Genomic DNA, 18,619 nt, shown 5'->3' with positions numbered 1-18,619 from the left:
TTCTTGGCATTTTTCCAAGTGGTAACGGAATTACGAAACGGTAACGGAATTACGGTAACGGAATTACGCATGCACAAAGTATGCACATTTCCTCCAGATTATGTACATGACATATTATTAAATAGGAGATTTGCTTGTAACCTTGGACAATAACTTTAAATACTAAATTACTTGTTAAATCATTTCCCTCTTTAATTTGCTATAGTATAATTAAAAATAATCAGGTGTTCCATTGATATTTTTTACTTTTACGTTTTTTTTTTTACTATTTAAAAAATGCTAATAGTTGTTTGGATGCCTAAAGGGAATATACAACATTTTCAAACATCAGAAAATAAAACTACCAAGTTTTTACAAAATACCTTACTAGGATGTTGGTAAATGACAGTCTAAAGCATCCTGTAAAATTATGGCACCTGGTGTGAAGTAATTTTCAAGAAAATGATATTTTTGTATACATTTCCAACGGTGGTCGGCCGACCACCGTTGGAAAAACCTAACTACTTTTCAACTACTGCTCCAACTTTACACTCTTTCCAGTCCAAATTTTGTTTGCTATTTGTTACATGTTCATGACCGGGTGCAGGCCAGCTAGTCTGGTTCCCTTATCCTCCAATTTTCCGGCATCTATAAATTGATCCATTTTACCTTTAGTGGAGTCAGGGAACCAGACTACTTGAACAGTTTTGTTTTTCTTGGTTTTTCCAGCATTTTTGAACGCAAAACTTCAAACATGTCAGTGTAACAATATTTGATCTATTATACTAACCCCTCAAATAGTTCATTTCTTAAAATTACAGCAAAAGCCAATGATGTACATTCCCTTTAAATATGTGTTGCCAAAGCCGTTGTCTGGTACCCACAGAAAATATATTCCACAACAAGTATATATGAAAGTTGAGTACCAGACTGTACTTGTACTTCTACTTGGCATAACTTAACATCTTTCCTTGCTCAGAGATGCCAACCAGTGCAGTTTTATTGTATTTTCCACGATAAACTAGTGAAATACGATAATACACTTGTTCATAGTAAAATTAGATTTTCGGTAAAAAAAAATATACATATACATATTGCTTTCATTTGACCTTGACCTTTGACCTAAAAAATGAAGCCCAGACATGTTTAGGCCTACATTTACATTTTGATCTGCTAATTTTCACTTAGCTTTCCCCTTGTGGCATTTTATAAACTTCTAAAATTTGTATTGTGATGAGTTTATGTTGAATTCAATGTAAAAGTATTGCATTTACCTATTACATGTAAACCTATGGCGTAATTCCGTTACCGCCCAGGCGTAATTCCGTTACCGTGATTAAAATGCAAATTATGAAAAGAGTGATTATTTTTTCAACTTTGTTCTGCATTGTAGTTAACAACACCCCTGAACTCTACAAATAACAGGTAGTGTCCAATTTTAAAATTTCAAAACTTCAGAGAGTTTTATTAATTAATGCAAGAACTCAAATATGCTTGTCCTCCGTCCGTAATTCCGTTACCGATATTAAGCTCCGCCCCTTAAAGGGTAATCTTGTGGGATTTTTTTTTTTTAGCGGTCAATCAATTCTATTGGGTCTTGGCTCCCTTTCCATGTTTAGATTAGTTGCCTGGCATAGAACATATTTTCTTGGGAAAGAATAATCCTTGACAAAGTGACAAAATTCCGTAATTCCGTTACCAAAGAATTGCCCATAAGCTTTATGTGGCCTCTCTGGACTAAGTATTATATTTTGCACTAAATTTAGTCGGGCACCAATTGCAGTCATCAGCCGACATTTGAAGAAGAAAAAAGTAAAAAAAAATTTTTTTAAAAAGCCGCGTTGCCGCACCACTTTTGGGGCAAGCTCCATACCAGAAACAGAAGACTTTTTTTGGGGGGGGGGGCCCATGGGCGTCGCGAGGGGGGGGCAAGGGGGGGCACTTGCCCCCCCCCCCCCCCCCCCCCCCCCGGAAAAGCCAAAAAAAAAAAAAAAAATAGGAAGAAAAAAAAAGAAAAAAAAAGAAAAAAGAAAAAGAGGCGCGAAGACAAAGTGGTGTAAATTTAATGAGTGGGGGGGGGGGCAAACTGTCCCTGCCCCCCTCTAAAACTGATAAATCGAGAATGTGTTGAGAAATACAAACATTTTTTGTCAAAATTTTTTTTTGCCCCCCTCTAAAAAAAATCCTGGCGACGCCCATGGGGGGCCTAACAAGTCTCAGGCATAAGTGACACTCAATCAGTGGGATAGGTACATGTAGGACTATAGGCTGTGCACAGTACACAAAATTCTATTCCATTGATTCAGAAGTAATTCATGCATCTGGTCTACATAATGGGCCAGATTTAGCTCATTCATTGGCATTAACCCTAACCTTCCCAATTCCTCCAAAATCCTCTTTGCAAAATGGAGGATTTTGCAGGATCGGGGCTATATAGCAAAAATGCATAGCTGATTTTGGAAGATGCACTGTGTCAAGGTCTTAGGCCGGACCTTGTGTTGTTTATGCTCAGCCATGCATAAAGTTAGGCCTACAAATGTAGATTGTACTTGAAATCCTCGGCACTGCTCCAGGATGTCTCTGGCTCTGCCTCAACATACTGACAGTGATTGCTGGAGGATTTTGCAGGATTGAGGCAGTGGTCACCCCTCAAAGGACCACATTCAAGTAATAACAGGGTTTTTTGAGGATTGACGTTGCATACAATTTTGATATGGAAGCAGTTGGAGAATTTTGCAGGATTAAGGTTGCATCCTAGCAAAAATGCCTCTAGGGAGATAGGGTTAAAGGATAATCTTATATGATAGCACGGCCCAGTTCTCTTCACCAGTGTAGAGCTACTCTAGCTAAGTAACATGTGAGTGACAGTCAGTCGGGGAGTCAGTCAGTCAGTCAGATCTAAAGAAGACACTAGGCTTGCCCTCTGAGAGCAGCAAAATATATAAATTATTTGAAGCAAGCTACGCAAAAACTTAATTGAGACAAAAATATGACAATTCGTCACACAGCAACAGGTGCTCCAAAAAATGTAATGTAACAATCTGCACATGTTTCCATGACGTGCCTTCTTATACCCTGAAATAGAAAATCTGTCAGTGACGTTGCAAATTGAAATCAACCCGCATTCCGGAAAAAAAAAGAGCCAAAACAGAGGCCTTATGATCAGGGTATCGTGTTACATGACTTTGGACCCCGCTGGCATGATTTTCACATTGGGTCAGGGGTGGGGCAGGTTTATATTTGGTTTTTCAAGTCATGCACCAAGCATGTTTATGAGGAGTATGTATACACAGCATTTGCAGGAAGAAAATGATACTGTACTGCAGGTGTCATGTATACACTGTACAAGACCCATTTTGTTAAACTTTTGCTTGGCAAAACTGAACTGCCGTAAATCTCGATTATCTGGAGGATTTCGAAAAAATGACATCATTTGGCATCCGTTGTTGACTTGGTAGATTCTCCATTCCTTTTTTGGGTGTAAATGAAAACATCCGATATAAAACATGGTTTTCATTCAAAATTTGGATTTCAGCTGTTTTCCCACCTCTTCTCACAAAGGAAACATCATTTTTAAGATAGAACTCTATATAGCTCAACCAAAATCAGTTTCTTAACCTGACTGCTCTCTATTCCCCCCCCCCAAAAAAAAACCCTAAAAAAGTTCACAAATTAACTTAACAGAATCCAAAGTTCTGGTAACCCTCATACATAAACCCAATGTACTTTACTGTACCGGTACTTTACAAAATCCAGTTTCGCTCCATGCCTAAAACAAATATTGTATCAAGTTGAATTTGTGTAAACTGTATTTTGTACATGAACATATTGTATGATCACTGCAGACCTACACATCTGGTCAATCTTTGGTCAAACTGCCCCCTATTTTGGACTGGCCAAAGTGGCCGGAAACTGACCTCTTCATCAAAGTTGCCTACCATGTATATTTTTAGCAGGTCTGCGTGAATTTCACAATAAACTGTTGCAACCTCTGCTAATGACTTTTAAATTAACTTCCGGAAGGCCACGGGCTAATATACTATGCTCAAAACTAAAACTTAAAAAAAAGAAAAGGTCAAGCTTACGACTAATCGATAAAATGTGGTCACAATTTACCTTGTTTACACCCCCATTTTATTATTTTACTGCACATTCCTGTTGGTGCTTCTGGCAAAATTTTTACCGTGCCGTGACCAATGGGCATTCCGGGTCATTATACTATGAGGGTAGTTGTTTAGGATGCTTTTTTCCCCCCAAAACTTTAGGGTTTAACAGGTCAATTTATTTTTGTCATTCCCCTCCCCGGGTAGATTTGATGGAAGTAGACCGCCCATCTCGCGTTGGCAAATTCCTTGTTATTGTTCCGGCGGCTGAAGAACAAAGCAAAGCAATCTGGGAGTTTGGGCGGCCATGAATTCTCATTCTTTATTCCGCGTCGGAGAATGGGTTAGAAAAAAAAGGATGCAGCAAGAATGAGGGGGAAAAAAATGATTGGATAATTCGGGAAACAGAACTGCTCGGTAGGGTGGATGGAGGATTCGCGGGCGGTCATTTTGGGAACACTTGGAGCAATGTTGATATACAAACGGGGAACATAATTGTTAATTTCCTTGTGCTATTTGATCGCATATTTTTAGTGAGCACAGGGTGCAATGCACGAGGTATATTTTTAGCTTACTGATCTGTTGTATGGTACCAGGTATTGTAAAAACAAAGGATTACAATGGAAAGAAAAAAATGACAATGTACAATTACATCGTACATTGGATAGCATTTTAAATAATGTTTAAAAACCTTACCATGGTGCACATATGCCAGGGTTTGACCTTAACTTTTTTTGGTCACTAGCCAGCCGGGCTGCTGAAACAGACTCTTAACTATCCTGCAGTCATTTTCACTAGCCCGCATGTTTTTTTTTAAAGAGTGTCTCATAAACATAAACAACAATGTGCATATCATGTAAAACGTGTATCTTGAGACAATCTTGTCAGTGTTTTTAATAAACAGATCTTATAATCTAACCCTAAACAGTTAATAAAATTAGACACAAATTGAAACAGGTTTGCTTTCTGAATTTAATGATTTCTTTCTTCCTGTCCTTTCATCTTTGCCGTAGCCCAATAAAGTTTGACTCGCCAGCCGGGCTATACTTAAGGAATAGTTTGACTAGCCCACTGCTATTTTGACTAGCATTTGGCTAGCGGGCTACTGCTGAAGTCGAACCCTGCATGTGCACACTTACATGTACATGTGGTCAAGGAGTCTGTCCTCATGTTCAAGAAGACTTATTATTTTAGTCAACATTTTTGTCAAGTTATACACAAGACATTCGGTCCTCAGACAAGTAACAAGCTTTTCAAATGAACCATGACAAAGGCGTGCTTTTGTCATTTTCATCCCTCGTTACTTGCGATGTTCTTGTGTCTGACTAGCGATAGACTTGAGATGGACTGAACTACTGTTTTCCAAGTACAAAACTTAGACAAATTTCACAGCTTTTCAATTAAAGATGCATCACATGTATTCAACGTCGCCTGGTGAAATCAAGTTTCCATAAACTTTGTTATTGCAATGTTTGTCCTCAAAGATGAATGACATTTATGATTATACGATTTTTTGAACAAACAGAAGGGAAAAAAGTGCCCAAGAGCCATAATAAAGAAAAACACCTGTGACAGGTAACACATCATAAAAATGCTTCACGCTCAACTGGGTCCGTACGCAAGTCCACATTCCACACCATGAGTTATGACTGGCAGGTATTTACACCAGTATTAGAAGGAGAAAAAAAAAATTTGAAAAATCTGTTATGCTGGAGTCCCCTTAAAACTTGATGCCCAAGAGCATCTGGAGGCCATCAATCAAGGTGGCTGAATTCTTAAACGGTGCTAAACTCCCGCTTAACAATACCCGGGGGACCGGTAGTCTTTCACAGCACTTGCCCCAGTAAATCAACAGTTAATTTTTGGTGTATTTAATACTTCCTCTACTAAAACATCTCCCCCCCCCCCTTCAAAATAGCGTGAGGACCTTGTACATGTTATAGACAGTGTATCATGTCTGATTGTTGGGACGGGAGGGTAAGGGTCTTCGGTCTTCTGATCTCTGAGTGTCCCATGTGGGCTTTCTTTCTGGGTTGGTGACATCTTGGCATGGGAGTGTCTGTACACACTAGACTCTTTAATATACTCCCAGTGTTGTTAGATTTTGAGGTATTTGTGTTTTGGAGTCAGCTGGTTCTAAGTTCCGAAATATATTCTGAAAACTCTCAATTTGACTAGAACACAGTCCAACTTGCACCCATCTGACCCTAGCTGTGGCCTGTAGGCATTGCAGGACTTAGGTTTTTAAGTTCAAAATCATGGATTCTGGAATTTCGTTCAATATCAAAGTCATGGAATCAGGAAACTTTGGTTCATAGTTCCAAAATAGATTTGGGAAACTTGTTTTATAGGTGTGGCTACATGTCTTCGAAAGTTGGTTTTACTTTCTTGAGCTGCGTTAGGAGACTCTTCAAAAGTTTTGGAGGATTTTGCAGGATTTAGGACAGTAGAGCTGAACCACTGTAACTTGATATTAGCTTGATGCCTCTTCCAATTCAAGTACAAAAATATATGTCATTTTTTCCCCCCTGCAAAGTCAAGAATTTTGGAGAATTCAGGAAGATTCCTAGCACGAACGTAAAGAATGTTAGGGTTTTAAATTTACTTTTGAATGATAAATAAAAAAAAGTGAATAAAGAAGTAGCTTTTTGAGAAGAAAGATTTTCATATAGGCCTATATATTTATGAACTACGGTTGTAAATATAAAAAAAAATGTGTTTACATTCTACCTAGATATGAAATTAAAAAAAAATTAAACCAGTTACTTAAATAAATTAGAGATGAACTTTGGGTGAATGGGGGGGGGGGGGGTAGGTTCCAGGAAAATTGTGACTACAAGACTCTCGACACGTACGCCAGAACATTACGCATGCGATACATTCGTGGGAAAGTATCGATAACCCATGATCTTTACCTAGCGAAAGCCACACTCGGCAAAAATCTTTCAATCTCCGTGTCACCAATTTACCAAGCCAAATAAATAGGGAGTCCGTGTTACAACAATTTACTGAGTGCCAGAGACTGTGTTTTTGTGAGGCGCTGAGGTGTTCATTTGTACACTCCCTGCCGGCTTAATTGGTCCGAGAATATCGTCGCGTCTTTCGCGCGGGTCTTTGGTGGCCGTTGAAAGCATGATTGAACATGTTGATGACACGCAGAAGAAGTTGGTTTGAGCCGAGTGAACTCAGAGATGAAGGAAGGGACACGAGGGTTGTGGAAAGGGCAGCAACTTAATCAGATCTTTAACTAGTCGTCAACTTCAAATCGAACAATTTTTATTAGCGCTGTGATGTGCAACTTACGACAAAATCTAGACTAACCTTAAGAGTGCTGGTGCTTTGGAAGTTCCAGGTTCGAATCCTGCTCCAGTCAATTTCTTTTCTTTCAAAAGTAACATTGATCAACAGTGAACTCAATCTGTTTCCTTTAGTACTTTCTTTTTCAGACAAAATCTGGACAGTGGAAAATGCACATCATGTGTACTTGACGAACATGCAAACTTGAAAAAAAAACTTTCTAGCAAGCAATCAAAAACTTGCAACTGATCTGTCCACTTATCCGTCACTCCGCAAACAAGCAATGCACAAACAGTCAACTAATCAACTCAATTATCGGTGAAGAAATTGACCAATCAAGCTACTGGATTGATCAGACAACTTAAGAAGACTAGGATATAAAAAAATTGAAGCAGCAAAACACAGAATGGAAGTTGCAATTCAACTGAAGTTCACTCTCATGATGGATACAAGTTGACTTTTAAGCCCGGGGCAGGGAATGTACAACTTTTTGGTAATTCAATTTAAGTGTATTTAGATGTGCACAAATGCATGCAAGCGTAACACCACTGCACGGTGAATTCTAAAAACTATGTTGCCGAAACCAAGAACTAGTGCACCTTCATGTACCCTGACCCCAAGCAGGGATTTCAACCTCTTTTGTAGTCCGCCCGTCGGCGAGTTCCACAAGAAAGGAACGCCCGGGGAGGGGAACAACGGCGGGAGAATATTAACTATCTATAGGGTCCATCGCCGAGCGAGCCAGGGGCATCGTACTTTCACCTGGAAACTCCACGTACCGCCCAAGTCCTCACGCAGGGTTGAACCTGCCTTGGCCCGGGTAACAACCGCTACGGATTTCAAAGTCACAGCGGGTTTTTTATATTTTTATTTAAAGTGGATATCCGATTTTGATCAGAGAGAGAGAAATGTTCATTTTTTATTAAGTGTTCACTGCGAATCGAGGGGGGGGGGGGAGGGGATTTAGAAGGCAATTGTTGGTAGTGGATACTATTGTTGGGGTATTGTTGGGTTTGTTGTCAGCGTGGGAGATTGTGTGGTATGCAAGGTGATAGTGGAGGCTGCATTTGTAAACAGAGAAAACTGCCGGTTAGCTAGCTGGAAGCTGGAAGGAATAACGATTGCTGCAGGGACATGTGTGCGTAGCAGATCGAGAGTTCAACAGAGTGGATTGGCTTGAAAGTAAGGAATCATATTGAGGAGACACTCTTGAGGACATCTTCAGACCAGTTGGGCGCAGATGAAATGGGAAGGAATTGCCCCAAAAAAGTGAAAGGTAATGCAGGATAAATGTCAAAAACATATTTCAATGTTCAATGTTGTGTGTACCTTTTTGTTTAATCTCTTGGAGAAATTGGAATTGTATACTGGTCTAGATTTTCGGATCTGTAGAGAAGATTGTCAACACAGAAGACCGACTATGCTGGAATGTTTGACTACGCCTGTGTTTCAGACCTTATTTTGCAGTCACTCTGACGAAAACAGTTGTCGGATCCTTGAGTATGTCACTGTGTTATCAAGGTAGTTGTTTGCATTCAAGGGATGTTAACTCTAACTTTCAAAATCCATCACAAAGGTTCTGGAATATTTTGCAGACTGGTTTTTCTTCAGTGACTGAGGGTCCGGGATGGTTCCTAACAAAAAACGCTTCTGGAGTTTAAGTATGCACTAATGCATGTATCTAGAAAACATTTTGAACAGTGTTTTTAAAGTGTCAGTATATAAAGAGATTCAACTGCAACATGGACAAAGGTAATGTTGCAAATTACATTCGCTATGGAGTACTGAAGTGTGACGTCATTTAGAACCAAAAAGTGTATGCAAACGAATGGAGTACGCGTGCGTGCGTGTTGATTCACGACCTGAATTACGCGCTAATGTCTTTCACACACATTTTGTGCGCGTGACGTCTTCACTTCGGTACTCCATACAGCAATTGTTGTACATCCTCAGTGTTTTCCAGAAACTCTTGGACGGTAATGCGTAATGCTTAGGGACTGCTGTTTCTACATACTCCAACAGAGTAACCCTCCCCAACCCATACACTTCTGAGCACCCAATACATGCCACATGTCAAGGCATCCCTCACCACCCTGCCAACAGCTCACAAATTCTCAGGTCTTTGCTGTCGCCCTGGCACACTCCCTGTCTCACCTGGAATAAAGGGGGGCAATATCTGGCCCTGTGTGTCAACAAGGGCTGGACTGGGGTCCTCTAGGGGGTACCTATCGCACCCATGGGACAGGGGCACTCAAATTGGGGCTATTATGATGGATATAGCTGGTCAGTAGAGTTGACAAACTTTCAACAGGCAGATCAGCCTTAAAGTTTTAAAGGGCCATGTAGGATTTAACCCCGAGTGCTACATTATGTTTGGGATTGTGTAGGGATGGTGCGGCTAGATTCGTGCTGGTCCCAGAGGGCCAGCCTCGTGTCCTCTTTGTACCCGACGGACGCGACTGACTGTCATGTGTGAATTAGACTTGCTTCATCAGTCTCCCCTTGGCACAAAACTTTGACAATAGGATTACCCCATGACACCAATGATTGGGCTTAATCCCGCCCATTGTGTGAGCCATATAAGAACAGACTTTCAGCGAAAAGCTATTCTGAATTGACTGAATAGAATGTTGTGTACTCGGGGACCAGCTCTGCTAGGTTTGCTTTGTCTTTTGCAATTTGGCGAAGCTTCAAAACACATCTGACACAGGAATGCAAACCATTAGGCAATCATGTGATGATGCACAACCAATCAACTCTCACTCTTCGAGAGCTTCCGTTTTCTGTGCACTTTCACAACAGACGAACTTGCATTATGCTTCACCTTTGCCACGACCAAACATCTACCTAAACCAGAAAGATGGGAGATAAAATTCCTCTTGCAGGTGTTAAAACTTTACTAAGAGTTCCTCGTATCTATTCTCACAAAGGTGATTAGCTTAGGAGAGAAAGTGTAGAGGTGTGTATTCGTGCAACCTAATCAACTTTACGGTTAATCAAGAATTTCAAACCATTTCAGCAATTTGCGCCGAGCTGACAGGACAGTTTATCTTAGCGTGTTAATAACTAAGATCAGCGTGTTTATTCCCCCCTACTGAGCCCCAAGAGGGGTAAAAATAGAAATTATTGGCATAGTTCAGTATCTATTTTAATGACCAGGTGTTCTGTGGGGCTAGTCCTGGGGACTTTGGAGCTTTGAGGGAAAAGTACAAGCCACAGTAGTGAGCTGTCACTGGCGGATCATCGTCAACGTGCCCAGGTAAAAATTTGTCCTGCTCGGGAAGACTGTTGACAGTGGAAACAAAACAAAGAGAGGAAGAGAGAGATAAGAGAAAGGACAGGCAGAGGTAACTCCTTGGAAGAAAGTTCAAGGGATGTTCCGTGCAAGTTTTGCGGGTGACGACGGAGCGGCAAGTGAGGCGTTATGTCACCGACAGCTGATGGTGTATATACGGAGAGGGCTTTCTGATATTTTGATAACAGGGTCTCAGTTATTGTTCGGGATGGTTACGTTTGAGCAAGTGCAGGTCTCTTGGGGAAAGGACAAGGGAAGTGTGAGAGATATTGAAACAAGAGTGTCCAGATTTGCTTGAAATTGAAAAGTAGAGGTCCGTTCTTAAAGCCCAAATATGTTATAAACAAAAAATTGGTATCCCTAAATTTCGTAATAAGTTATCATTACTATTTGAGCACTGTGGTACTATGGTTACGGTGTTTGACTCATGTGCCGTTGGTACGAGGGTTCGAATCCTGACGGGGAACGTGGTGCTTGTGTTCTTGGGCAAGACACTTTACTACAATTGCTTCTCTCCACCCAGGAGTATAAATAAATGGGTACCTGTGAAGGTAGAGACCAGAATGCGCTGATCTCAAGCTGCTGCAAATATTGGTCTCATTAACTGATGAACAGGGGTAATAAATATGAAGCGCTTTGAGACATTTGGTACATTGTAAGTGCTATATAAGCACCACATTAATATTAGTATTATTATTAGTTGTAGTATTTTGGTAATTTACATAATTTGCAAATGTAATTGAACATGTACAAAGTACACAGTATCAATATTGAGAATATTGGCCACAGGTGCTAGCAAAAATGCACTTGTGGAAAATTATTACACAAGTAACAAAATCAGGAAGTAATGTTGATACAATGTTATACAATGTATAAACACTGCACAGTAGTACTACATTGTTGATTACAATTTTGTTCTAAATTATGGGAAAGTGTTTAAACATTACAGGGGTCATTCTGTGAGAGCATTTTCAAAAGGTGTCAGCTTCATTTTAATTATTATTACAACTACTAAAGGAAAATCCCCACAAACTTCCTGAGAACAGCGAAACTAACCTGTGGCGCAACCATTTTATATCACAAAAATATGACAGGGTAATTTATTGTTGGAAGAAAAAATTCCAGGTGTCAGATTGTGGTTTAGAAAAAACCACAGTAAGTCAGGCTAGGGGAGACGGGGCCAATCACTACCCGGCACACACATTCCAAACTGGCAACATAAATGGTAATATTTCTGGGAAATCACGGCATGGCGCGGACAGTGGTGTGGCATAAACTTAAGGTTGGGGGGGGGGGGGGGGGGGGGTGGCCGCAGATTGACGTGAACGCAGGGAGTGAGGGGCAGGGGCTTGTTTGACACTCGACCAAGCGATAACTCAGATCATATCTGCTATGTGATGAGTAGGGATGTCAGGTTTAGGAATTAACGAGGTGCGGGTACGGATAAAAAAAAGATTCTTAGCTGAGCGTACGGACTGAGCAGTCGTTTACGCGTTTGCGACAGATTGGACAAGGAGGATGTGAGGTGACGCAGTGGGACGACTCAGGTGTGAGCATATCAATCGATGCTTAGAAGCCTACGTCGTCACAGGCTCTCTGGGTTTGTTCGCGTTGACATCAACAAGCCATCTGCCTCAGTGGTGAACACTGCTTCGTGTAAACTGACAATTTTCATAGCCGCATTGCTTAACAACAAAGCAGTGCGGAGAAACTTCCAGTGAGTGAAAGAACGCCGAATTGCCCAGTCACTTGTATATACCGATCACGGTTTTGGTGTCACATTGGTGTGAGGGTCCGTTTCTCACTGGCTTTTTAAGACTGCTCCCCAACCAATCGTGCACTTTTGGATCTCCGACAACAACAGAAAAAGGCTCTACAGGCGACAGAGAAATGCAAACAATTTACTTTCTTGGCTCTCCGTCTTTTTCTGTGGACAAGCAGCGGTACTGACTGCAATTGACCCGGCGGCGACAATAACCCAAACAACAACGGAAGAAAAGAAAAACTGTCAAACCCAGCGACTCCATAAAATACTGTTACTTCTGACGACACAGGTGCAGCCGGCAATGGTACTGACCTCCCCACGCAGACTCTACTTTTACACCATTTCCGTGTAAACCTTGTTTTTCAGCGGGTGACTCCAGATACTATAACTTGGGCCTTCACCCTAGCAGTGTTGAAGTGTCGGACCTCTCAATATAGACTCAGTCTCACGCAAGCCTCGTAAATTTCAAGGACCAGAGTGTCCTACTTTTTTTTTTTATCATACAATTTTTTTTAGGGGGTAGTCAATATTTGCTTTGAACTCGGGAGAAGAATTGCAAGTCAAAATGCTGATCTCCTTACAGTGGATACTTAAGTAAAGTCTGGCATTTTGGGGCTGAAAGTGGATGTTAATACTTTTTTTTACCGCTGGAATTATGACGATAGAGTCACTGCAAGGCGTACCACTCTGAATCTGGTAAGTTATTAATCAACTTCTTAATCGAGTATCCCTTCAAAAGCAAACAATAGCCTTTTAGGGTCTTCGCAAATTATGGAGTTCTAACTCATTAGGGATGTCCATCTTTAAACACAGTTGGGCTCGAAGTACAAATGTATATTTTGAATTCAAAATCATATCCTTGAATCTCACAGGTGTATGATTTTGAAGCCACAAAAACTTGGACATTCCAGAAACAGGATTGGAATGAATGAGACTTGTAGGTTTGCATGGTGGACATGGACAAAGTATGGAAGGTTTGCGGTTTAACACCATGTGAATTTTATCTCTCTTGGGTTGTGGGGTTCCGAGAAGAACCAGCTTTTTTAACTCGACGTTTCAAACAGTGTGTTCTGTTCTTCATCAGGAGACAGGATTGGCTCATCCTTAAATACCAAATTACCATAACTAAAAATAAATCAATAAATTGATGATAAATATTTTCACTGTTAATATTAATCTTTTTCAAAAGAGGCAAGGTCTAGTATATTGCGGGTTGTTTTTAAAAAAAAAAAAATTCCGGAAACAAAATACTCCAAAGACGTCTGGAAACGATGAATAATAATAAACAAACAACCAAACGAGCAAAATCACAACGTCTTAAAGCCATGGTCTCTTCAACGGTCGGTGTCAAAACTCATTCGACCATGGCAAAAGAAAACACAATTGTAGCATTACCAGGGTTTACGTGTTATGATTTGTCATGAGTACACAAATACATGTAAGATTGCTTACAACGTACTTGTAGATACCGACTTAATTGAGCAGCGTTCACACGTATGCCTGCAGCTGACCGTGCTAAATGCCTAAGCACTGTTGAAGTTCATTCACATGTTATGAACATTCGTATGTACTTTTTAAAGGTACATGTACGAAGTAGACCATTAGCAGCTAGATCCAAAAAGTAACCAACAAAATTATTGTTTAAAAGCTTACTTGGTTTAAAGATAGCAATAACACTAAACTACCTGTGAAATTATTCCTTTGAAGAACACAATAAAAGAAGGTCATTTCCAAAGATGTGTCAAGTGACACATTTTTTGGGAAATTTCTGTTTGTAGTTGGTTTGTGATTGGGCGAATCCCTGAATGGGTGCAAGCTACGCACACGCACAGTTGCTATTATTCATCGGTTCAGTGTGTGACATCACATCGGCTGAATGAGAATCACGTCCGGAATGCCGATTTCAGGATTGTGTCAGGAGAGGGCGCAATTCAAAATATGACTCGGCAAATTTGGAATTGAAATCCAGATCCAGAATATTGTGTTTTCTCAAATTATACAGCATTCAAAGAGCTAAAACATCATCAGGTTAGATATTAAACACCCTTCTTAAGATTTTGAGCACTTTTGTTGCTGTTAATGAAAAGAAAAAATTGCATAAATGACAAAATGGTCCATTCTACCTTCAAAAGAACCCTCCTTGATTGTGTATAATGCTACACAGCTACAGGACATAATTTTATACACAAACGCGAAAATACGGAATTATAACTACTGCAACTTTTGTTACAAATGCTGTGTCTCTTTACACCGCATCCTCCATCGATTGGGCTTGTAAACCAAGATATAAACCAAAAAGAAATACTGCTGCCGATCGTCTTGCAATCAATTGAGCTCAATCAACATACACGCTGAACTCCAAAAGTTCAGGATCGTTGGCTGTTTCCACATACGGATAACCATAGCGTGGGGAGGAAACGGAAGGATACAAGATGGATCGAGACGAGGACTCCAGCCGGAAGTCGGATTGGGCAGAGTTTGCTCAAGACTTGCCGGCATTTCCTCTCGCTTCCTTGGCCAAATGTGACCTACTTCAGAAAAGCACACATTTTTAAAGGGAATTTGGAGAGAAAAAAAAACCAATTATAATGACTTCATTGATAAATATGCTTTCCTGTCCTGATAAATTGCAATTTGATTAGGAAATGACGCAAGTATGAAAACAAAGGTCGTTTATCACTGTCAGTGTATTGTCAGTAAAATCAATAATCGCGTCAGCTAATCAATATGCACGTCAACATTAGGTCAGTATCAACTGGAAATAAGACATTTACCACAAACCATGCAAATGTAACCGATGTACAATATGTGGATTCGTAACGCATGAAAATTAATTGTGTGAATTTAAAGGGAACAAAATTCAATCAACATTTTAATGAGCAGTAAATATCATCTGAAAACCAGAAATAACTACCTGCAAAGAAAATCTTCACAATTGTTGATTTAAATTGCATGGAGGGCCTTTCTTTTTTAAATTTGTATAAATGTCGATCTATAGTACCCTAAAAAATCCAGGGGGGATAACAGTTCCACGCACGCACACACGATGCCAATCTAAAGAGATAGGCATCTCTAGCGGTCCGCAATTAACCCAAATTTGACGGCCAGGTGCACAAACTGTGTTCCTTTGCCCATTCTCCGAGGCGCTATTAAAACCCAATTGACACTTTTTGTTTTCCCGATCCGATGCCGGAATCTTTACCCAAATTGCCGTACTTTACTGCTAAACGCGGTCAAAGTCTAAAATGCATGAAGGGTTACATGTACGTGGTTTTTTTTTTTTTTTACATGGGATACGCGATCCCAGTATTGGCAATTGCCAACTTTAATAGGTACCGGTATAAATGTAAATGGGTGCAGGATGCAACATGAGGAAATACTGATGCGAGGGGTGCTTTTGGACTAATATCTGCAATGTTGTTATGTCATCCAAGTCAATATTCTAAAGATGCTGAATCTCAGGCTCAACAACAATCAACAGGTACATTAAATGTATAATCCTGCGTGGAGCACAATTTAGATATCTCTTAAATGCTGTCACTGCCTACAGATTGTCGCGTGCGTCGTCATTTTTGGGAGTCGAATTTTTGTGACGCGCATCGGCTGTGCCGTATTGCAAAGAAATTTTGAGTAACATGCGTGTGTGTTTAGAACATTTTGCACACTGCGCACACACACATTCTGAAATTTGTATTTGAAAATTTCTTTGTTCTCGTGTAGTAAAGTTTTCGAGTTTGAAAGTGAAGTTTCAAAATGCTCTTATTTTAACTAAAATTTGGACTAAATATCCCTTTTCTAAAACTCTTCTATTTGCGACAGATCAACCCACCTTGGAAATTCCTAGTTTTTGAGTAAAATCCATATCTATTTTGTGAAAATCTTGTGGAGACGCATTCATCTATGGAAATTGTCCTGTGGAGATGTATACAATCTTTTGTTCCCTATTGTACACACGTCTCCAGAGGGCACGGTGTATCAGATCACACACACGTGATGGCGTTGAATACGCATTTTCCTACGAAGATGGCTGTCTATGAGAAGGGTCTACTACATTTTGTAACTTCAAAGTATGCTATTAAGCCTGAGCTTGCATAGCACGCACAGTACCCTGTACTGGTAGAGTAATGTAGTACATGTACACGTGTACGTGAACATACATGTACACCCCGAGGACAGACAGACAAAGGGAGAACAACAGATTCTTTGTTGTCCTCGAGAGTTCATCTTTTGTTGAAATCGGTCCTCGGTTGTGCGTTTGTGTGCTTAGTCTATGGGAGAGTGTTATATTACAGGGACAAAGGAAAAGACAAAGCATTGTCCTCGACAGTATAGTAAAACACAACTGTGTGTGCCAGGACACAATCTAGTACAGTGTACACAATAATTTTTCATTTTTGGGGGGGCCAATGAGAAGGGTCCTGCTCAGGATCTGAAAGTAATAGACCCTCTAATTTTCTTGATTGGTCGATATTTCAGGTCAAATCTGTCAGTTAGCAGTTATGCAGCAGTTTTATTCATTTTCACAATAAAAAAAAATTGAGGTCCAATGTTTATCTAATAAACTTTGAGTGAGTGTGGCCTGGATTTATTTCAAATCAACAGACGTGCAATTTCTTCAACAAAAATGTCGATCTCTGCAGGTCTGTTCACCTAGAAATCCTACTTGAGGGAATACCGGTAATTCCTGTACAAGGTTAAAACGTTACCACTGCGCAAATATTTGATCAAGGTATATCTAGGTGTTTTTTTTCCGAGCGTATAGTTTCGTGGCAGACGGTTCGTGTTTTGCGATCTAACTTTTTTTGGCTGATTTGGGCTGACCTGTATCTAACACCCACTTGTGTCTCACTATTCTGAGATTATTTTTGGATTGCACGCCAGCTGATCATGCTGGAGTGGCCAATTCACGTTCCTCGGTCCCTCTGTGTACCCTGTCCTAGTTCTGGGGTGCAAAGAGGGGGGGGGGGGGGGGACTATAGACGCGTACCCAATGTTCCCCTAAAGGGGCGATAAAATGCACCCCTGGTGAATAGGGCAATGAAGAAAACTGGGTCGAGCAAACACACACCCATAGAAAATAAAAATTGGGCAATATTCCCAATTTTGATCCGATTACCCAGCTGTGACATGACCGGGAAAAGAGGATAACGCATTTATACGGGGGGGACCCACCGTGTTTTTTTTTTTTCGCGCCACGTGGTGTGGCTGAGCGCGCGCGACTGGAAACTCACACCACAACCTATTAAGTGGGTGCGCGCATAGCACAAGGGTAACGACAGCAACGAAAATCAGAAAGACTTCAAGCTGAGCGCAATAGGGTAACACAATTCCGGCAAATTAACCTTCAAAACCAGATACATTGTCCCAATTCTTTTTTTTTTTCACCCCTTTCTCTTTTTTTTTATCAGTCTTGTTTACGCTGACCCAGTTTTGATACTACGATCGTTGCTGCCCGCTTGTTGCTTTGTTTTTATTGGGTTTCGGAATTTCCACAAGCGAGCGTGTCACGACCGCACCTATTGTTACCATACATCGTATAATACTCATAGAACCTGTAATAAATCAATGGGCACAAAGGTATACACACACAGGGAGATATGGGTTAAGCCCCAACATCATGAAAGCCCAACAGAATATATATCAACCCACTTATGACAATGGTGAATGCACGCATGCCAACAACATCAGGGCTACCCCCTAACGCTCCTGAATGTGGGATGAAGAATTAGGTCATTTCACCAAGAATCTGCTATCGTCATTGGAGATAATCCAATGGGGTAAAAAGAATAAAGGGTGTACAATCAAACACGAACCTTGACAACTAAAAACTAAACAGGGCTGATTAGGACAATGGTGATTCAAATTCAATTCAAGAAGATTAAAAGTTTATAAAGAATGTTTTTGTTTGTTGTTCGCTTGTCCTTTTTAATTAAGACTTTGAAGAAATATACATTAAAAAAATTGAAAACTGCAATTATTAAAAGCACTCAGACTGGTACCAAAGTTATGCCAATATAGTCTACAACAGTGCTCATACTTGAAGCGAGGTTCCACACTATTAAGTAGAATATAACTTTACATACAGCATGTAGATAATGACTGCGGGGGAACTCTGCGGCTGGAAATAAGACTAGCCAACATACAGTTTTTTGTAACGATGCCAATAATTCATTCACTCAG

This window comes from Patiria miniata, unplaced genomic scaffold (genome assembly GCF_015706575.1).
Source record: "Patiria miniata isolate m_02_andy unplaced genomic scaffold, ASM1570657v1 HiC_scaffold_7, whole genome shotgun sequence".
NCBI lineage: Eukaryota > Metazoa > Echinodermata > Asteroidea > Valvatida > Asterinidae > Patiria > Patiria miniata.
This window is presented reverse-complemented; position numbering follows the sequence as displayed.